Raw genomic sequence first — 7,065 nt, 5'->3', positions numbered from 1 at the left:
GAGCTGTTTTTTGTCTGTGAAACTATGTATTCTTCTGTCAAACTGGAAAGTGAGTTTTGCTGTGTACAGTATTCTAGGTGAAACATTCATTTCATTCAGTCTTGTCACAATATCCCATCACTGCTTTCTGGCATTGAGTGTTTCTGGTGACAGGTCTGCGGTAAATCTCAAGGATGCTCCCTTGAATGTAATTTTCCTTTTTGATCTTGCTGTTTTCAGAATTCTGTCTCTATCTGTGGGATTCGTCATTGTGACTAGGATGTGTCTTGGAATATTTTTTCTGGGGTCTCTTTTGGTTGGTACTCTTCGAGCATGCAGGATTTGATCACATATATTCTTTAGCTCTGGAAGTTTCTCTTTAATTATGTTCTTTTTTTTTTTTTTTTGGTTTTTGGGCCACACCCGTTTGACACTCAGGGGTTACTCCTGGCTATGTGCTCAGAAATCGCCCCTGGCTTGGGGGGACCATATGGGACGCCGGGGGATCGAACCGCGGTCCTTTCTTGGCTAGCGCTTGCAAGGCAGACACCTTACCTCCAGCGCCACCTACCCGGCCCCTTTAATGATGTTTTTTTTTTTTTTTTTTTTTTTTTGTGGTTTTTGGGTCACACCCAGCAGTGCTCAGGGGTTATTTCTGGCTCCAGGCTCAGAAATTGCTCCTGGCAGGCACAGGGGACCATATGGGGCGCCGGGATTCGAACCAATGACCTCCTGCATGAAAGGCAAATGCCTTACCTCCATGCTATCTCTCCGGCCCCTTTAATGATGTTCTTGACTGTTGATTCTTCCCGGAGATTTTCTTCCTGGGTCTCTGGGACTCCAATGATTCTTAAGTTGTTTCTGTTGAGCTTATCATAGACTTCTATTTTCCTCTGTTCCCATTCTTTGGCTAATTTTTCCACTCTCTGTTCATTTGCTCTAAGTTTTTTTTTTCCAATCTCTCCCGCTATATGGAATTGTTATTTATCTCATCTTCCACAGCACCAAGTCTATTCTCAGCTTCTGATACCCTGTCCCAGAGTTTATCCATTTTGTCATTCACTTCATTTACTGAGTTTTTCAGGCCTGTTAGTTGACATGTTATTTCAGTTTGGAGTTTTGTGATTTCTGTCTTCATATTTTCTTGGTTCTTACTGGTGTTCTGTTCAACTCGATCCATGGTTTCTTTTAGTTCTTTGAGCATCTTCCATATTGCTAGTCTAAAGTCCTTATCTGAGAGGTTGATTAGTTGGTTGGTCATTATCTGGTCCTCAGAATTGTCTTCTTCATTCTCTATGTCTGATGCTGGCCTGCGTTGTTTCCCCATTGTCACACTTGTATTGTCGATTTTCTATGTGTTGTGGTGGTATTCATTGGCTAAATGATGTAGACAGCCACACTCCTCTGGCTTCGCCCTTTCTGGATGGGTCGACTTGCCTCCAAGGGAGGGGAGTCTTCAGTGGATGAAGCCTCACACAGGATCAAATCTTAGGCCCTAGCACGCAGCAGAGAAGACAGCCCAGAGAGAAATGCTGGGCTTCAGTGATCCAGCACAGTTCTTAGTGTGATTTTTTCTTCTTGTTGCAATGGTGTTCTTTCCTTAAAAAGAGCGCAGGGCCACGAAGCGGAGCAACCGTGCTCTTCTGGATCCTCTTTTCAGCCCACCCCCAAGAGGTTCACGCGGCAGGACAGTAGACAGACACACACAGGCAGCACTCACAATTTTTCAGAGTTGGGTCCCACTAGGCAGGCGTAGTTTCAATGGAGTGTTCTTTCTATGTTTTCCTCTATGTACCTTTTAGTTTCAGGTCTAATACCATGGTCTTTAATCCATTTTAATTTGTGTATGGTGTTAAAAATAAGTGTGAATTCACTTTTATTTTTTTTTTTGCATGTAGTTGACAAGTTTTCTCAGCTCCACTTGTTGAAGAAGCTTTTCTTGCTCCACTTTTTTTTCTGTTATTGTTTTGGGGCCACACCTGCTGGAGCTCAGGGGTTACTCCTGGCTCTGCACTCAGAAATCATTCTTGGCAGGCTCAATGAACCATATGGGATGCTGGGGATCAAATCGAGGACATTCATGTATAAGGCAAATGCCCTGCCCACTATGCTATTGCTCCAACCCCAACTTTGTATTTCTTGATCCTTTATCACAGATTGATGGACCTAGTGGTCAGTCTCAGAATTGAAGTCTATTCCAATGATCTAAAGATCTGTCTTTATTCCAATATCATGCTTTTTAATAACTACTGCTTTATAGTACAGTTTAAAGTTGGGGAAAGTTATGCCTCCCATCTTCTTTTTCCCAAGGATTGCTTTGGCTATTCGTGAAAGTTTATTGTTCGAAATGAATTTTCCGAATGTTTGATACACTTCTTTGAAGAATGTAATGAGTATTTTTTTTTTTTTTTTGGTGTTTGGTTTTTGGGTCACACAGCAGCGCTCAGGGGTTCCTCCTGGCTCTACACTCAGAAATCGCTCCTGGCAGGCCCGGGGGACCATATGGGATGCCGGGATTCGAACCACCAACCTTCTGCATGCAAGGCAAATGCCTTACCTCCATGCTATCTCTCCGGCCACTAATAGGGATTGCATTAACTTTGTACAATGCTTTGGGAAGGATTGCCATTTTTATTATGTTTGTTGTTTTTTTTTTCCGGGTCACACCCGGCCCTGCTCAGGGGTTACTCCTGGCTCCATGCTCAGAAATTACTCCTGGCAGGCATGGGGGACCATATGGGACGCCGGGATTCGAACCGATGACCTTCTGCATGAAAGGCAAACGCCTTACCTTCATGCTATCTCTCCGGCCCATATTATGTTAATTCTGCTAATTCACAAGTAGGGTATATATTTCCATTTCTTTGTGTCATCTTTTATTTCTTAAGCTGTGTTTTGAAGTATTCTTTGTATAGGTTTTTCATCTTCTTAGTTAAGTTGACCTGAGGTAATTGATTTTCTGAGGCACAGTTGTGAATGGAATTGTTTTAATATCTCTTCTCTTTCATTATTTGTATATAGAAAAGCCATAGTTTTTTTTTGTTTGTTTGTTTTTGGGCCACACCCGGCGTTGCTTAGGGGTTACTCCTGGCTGTCTGCTCAGAAATAGCTCCTGGCAGGCATGGGGGACCATATGGGACACTGGGATCCGAACCAACCACGTTAGGTCCTGGATCTGCTCCTAGCAAGGCAAACGCCGCTGTGCTATTTCTCCGGGCCCAGCCATAGATTTTTTTTATTTTAATTTAGAAACTGGACAATTTACTATACAAATCTATTGTTTCTAGCAGCTTATTGGTAGAATCTTTAGGATTTTCTAAATATAGTATCATGTCATCTGCAAACAATGAGAGCTTGACATCTTCCTTTCCTATCTGGATGCCCTTGGTATCTTTTTCTTACCTTATTGCTATGGCAAATACTTCCAGTACTATGTTGACTAGAAGAGGGGGCTACCTTTTCTCATGAAAGACCTTAGAGGAAAGGATATTAGTTTTTCCTCATTGAGTATATTACTTGCCATAGGCTTGTGGTAAATGGCCTTGACTATGTTGAAAAAAGTTCCTTCTATGCCATATGTAGAGTTTTATTTATATCATGAATGGGTGCTGGAATTTGTCAAATACTTTCTGTATCTATCTATCTATCTGATTTTTTTCTTTTGTTAATATAGTCTATTATATTGCTTGATTTGCGAATGTTAAACCATTCTTGCAGCTGTGAAATGAATCCTATTTGTTCATAATCTATAACCTTCTTGATAAGCTGTCTGATTCTATTTGTTAATATTTTGTTGAGTGATAGGTCTGTTCAGATATTCCAGATCATCTTGGTTCAACCTTGAGAGGTTAGAGGATTCTAATAATTTATCCATTTCTTCTGGGTCCTCTTGTTTTGTGGCATAATGATTCTCAAAAATAATCTTCGATACCTTTTGAATTTCCATAGTATATATAGTGGCACCCTTTTTCATTTCTGATTTGGTTTATTAAGTTTCTCTCTTTTTGTGAGTCTTGTTTATATTTTTTTTGTTTTGTTTTGTTTTGGTTTTTGGTTTTTGGGTCACACCCGGCGATGCTCAGGGGTTACTCCTGGCTGTCTGCTCAGAAATAGCTCCTGGCAGGCACGGGGGACCATATGGGACACCGGGATTCGAACTAACCACCTTAGGTCCTGGATCAGCTGCTTGCAAGGCAAACACCGCTGTGCTATCTCTCCGGGCCCAGAGTCTTGTTTATGTTTTATGGATCTTATTTATTTTTTAAAGAACTAACTCTTGCTTTCATTGATATTTTTGCATTGTTTTCTGGTTGTCCAGTTCATAAATTTCTGCTTTAATTTTATCATTTCTTTCTGCCTGCCTATTTTTTGGTTCATTTTGTTGTTTCCTTTTCCAATTTTTTTAAAGCTCTGTCATTAAGTTATTTGTGTGGGCCCTTTTGTTCTTCCTAATAAATGCTTGCAAAGCTATAAATTGTCTTTTTTTTTTTTTTTTTTTTTTTTTTTTTTTGGTTTTTGGGTCACACCTGGCGGTGCTCAGGGTTTACTCCTGGCTGTCTGCTCAGAAATAGCTCCTGGCAGGCACGGGGGACCATATAGGACACTGGGATTTGAACCAACCACCTTTGGTCCTGGATCGGCGGCTTGCAAGGCAAATACCACTGTGCTATCTCTCCGGGCCCCAAATTGTCCTCTTAACATGATTTTTCTGTGTCCCACAAATTCTGATAATTCGTGTCTTTGTTTTCATTTGTTTTCAGGAATCTTTTGATTTCCTCTTTGATTTCATCTTTACTCAGTAGTTGTTCAGAAGTGAATTGTTTAATATCCAAGTGCTCAAGTTATTTTTCCATTTCTGTTTGTAATCCATTTTCAGTGCACCAAGATCTGAGAAGATAATTGATATAATTTCTATCCACTTGATTATATAGATGCATGTTTTATGGTCTAGCATGTGGTCTATCTTGGAGAATGTCCCATGTGCATTAAGGAATAATGTTTATCAAGCTTTATGGGGATAAAATCATATATATATAATAATCCACTCTTCTATTTCTTCCTTCAGAGCCAGTATATCTTTGTTAAATTTTAGCCTAGTTGATCTATCAAGAGGTGACAGGGTGATGTTGAAGACTCCTACTATTATTGTATTGTTATTTATGTCTTTAAGTTTACTAGCAATTGTTTTAAGTTCTGGCCCCTTATTGGGTGCATATATGTTTAGGAGTATGGTCTCTTCCTGATGTACACATATTTTGATTATTAAGACATGGTCATCTCTGTCTCTTATAACTCCTTTAACTCTGAAGTCTAAGTTGTCTGATATTAATATAGCCACCCCAGCCTTTTTAATGAAGTTGTTTGCTTGAAGAATTGTCCTCCAACATGGTCTTAAAACGGAATATTTAAATACATTTCTTGTAAGAAACAAAATGTTAGTTTCCATTTTTTGATCCATTTTGCCATTCTCTCTATTAATCAGTGTATTAGTTCATTAATATTGAGAGATGCCTATTATGGGATTTTGTGCCTTTTTGTTATTTTGTAGAAGTTTGGTGTGTTTGTTGGGTCTGTATTGCATATTAAAAGACCCTTCAGGGCCCGGAGAGATAGCACAGTGGTGTTTGCCTTGCAAGCAGCCGATCCAGGACCAAAGGTGGTTGGTTCGAATCCCGGTGTCCCATATGGTCCCCCGTGCCTGCCAGGAGCTATTTCTGAGCAGACAGCCAGGAGTAACCCCTGAGCACAGCCGGGTGTGGCCCAAAAAAAAAAAAAAAAAAAAAAAAAAACCCTTCATTTCTTTTTGTTTTGTTTTGGGTTCACACCCGGCAACACTCAGGGGTTACTCCTGGCTCTGGGCTCAGAAATCGCTCCTGGCAGGCACAGGGGACCATATGGGATGCCCCTGGATTGGCTGCATGCCAGGAGAACACCCTAGTGCTGTGCTATCTCTCCAGCACCTTCCATTTATTATTATTATTGTTGTTGTTGTTGTTGTTGTTGTTGTTGTTTTTGGTTTTGGGATCACACCTGATCACGCTCAGGGATTACTCCGCTCTGTGCTCAGAAATCACTCCTAGCAGGCTTGGGAGACCCTATGGGATGCCAGGATTCGAACTACCATCCGTCCTGGATCAGCTGCATGCAAGGCAAATGCCCTACCACTTTGCTATCTCTCTTGCCCCTTATTTCTTTTTTTTTTTTAAATATGGAACGCTTCACGAATTTGCGTGTCATCCTTGCGCAGGGGCCATGCTAATCTTCTCTATATCGTTCCAATTTTAGTATATGTGCTGCCGAAGCGAGCACCTTATTTCTTTTTTTTTTTTTTTTTTTTTTGGTTTTTGGGTCACACCTGGCAGTGTGCTCAGGGGTTATTCCTGGCTCCATCCTCAGAAATTGCTCCTGGCAAGCACGGGAGACCATATGGGACGCCGGGATTCGAACTGATGACCTTCTGCATGAAAGGCAAACATCTTACCTCCATGCTATCTCTCCGGCCCCCTTATTTCTTTTTTTAATGTTGATTTTGTTGGTAGAGTTCCTAAGATGTTATTTTTTTCATGAAGCAGTGTATCTTTCCTTCACACCCAAATGAGTCTGAGTGGGTGAGGCATTGGCTGTGATAAGTCTGCTGTCAATCTTAAGGATACTTTTTTGTATTTAATATCCCAATTTGATCTTGCTGTTTTTAGTATTTTATATCTGTGGTTTTCATTACTGTGACTAGGATATGCCTATGGTGCTTTTATTTGGGTCTCTTTAAGCTGGTACTCTTTGGGTATAAATGATGTGCTTGCATGCACTCCTCATAAACTTCTCACTAATGATGTTTGACTATTGCTTCTTCAGTGAGCTTTTTTTTTCCCTGCCTCTCTGGGATCCCAGTGATTCTTATGTTGTTCCTGTTTAATTTATCTCAAAGGTCTATTGTTTCCTTCTATTCATTTATGTTAAGGGCATTTTCAGTCTTCTTATGTTGTATGAAGTTGTTATGAGCTAATCTTCCAACTCACTGATTCTGTTCTCAGTAGCTGTTATTCTGCTGGTGAGGCTATCCAGTGAGTTTTTCATTTTGCCTAACAA

The 7,065-nt window shown here is 40.5% G+C and overlaps 1 non-coding gene across 1 annotated transcript; it reads right to left on the bottom strand.

Moving 5' to 3' along the window:
- Positions 1–6,181: 6,181 nt before the first annotated feature.
- Positions 6,182–6,288, bottom strand: LOC126005630 (U6 spliceosomal RNA). Its single transcript, XR_007494674.1, has one exon. It is a non-coding gene; the product is annotated as a U6 spliceosomal RNA (small nuclear RNA).
- Positions 6,289–7,065: the final 777 nt, after the last annotated feature.

Source organism: Suncus etruscus, chromosome 3, assembly GCF_024139225.1.
Source record: "Suncus etruscus isolate mSunEtr1 chromosome 3, mSunEtr1.pri.cur, whole genome shotgun sequence".
Lineage (NCBI taxonomy): Eukaryota > Metazoa > Chordata > Mammalia > Eulipotyphla > Soricidae > Suncus > Suncus etruscus.
The sequence above is the reverse complement of the archived record's forward strand: the minus strand, read 5'-3'. Positions and strand labels throughout refer to the sequence as shown.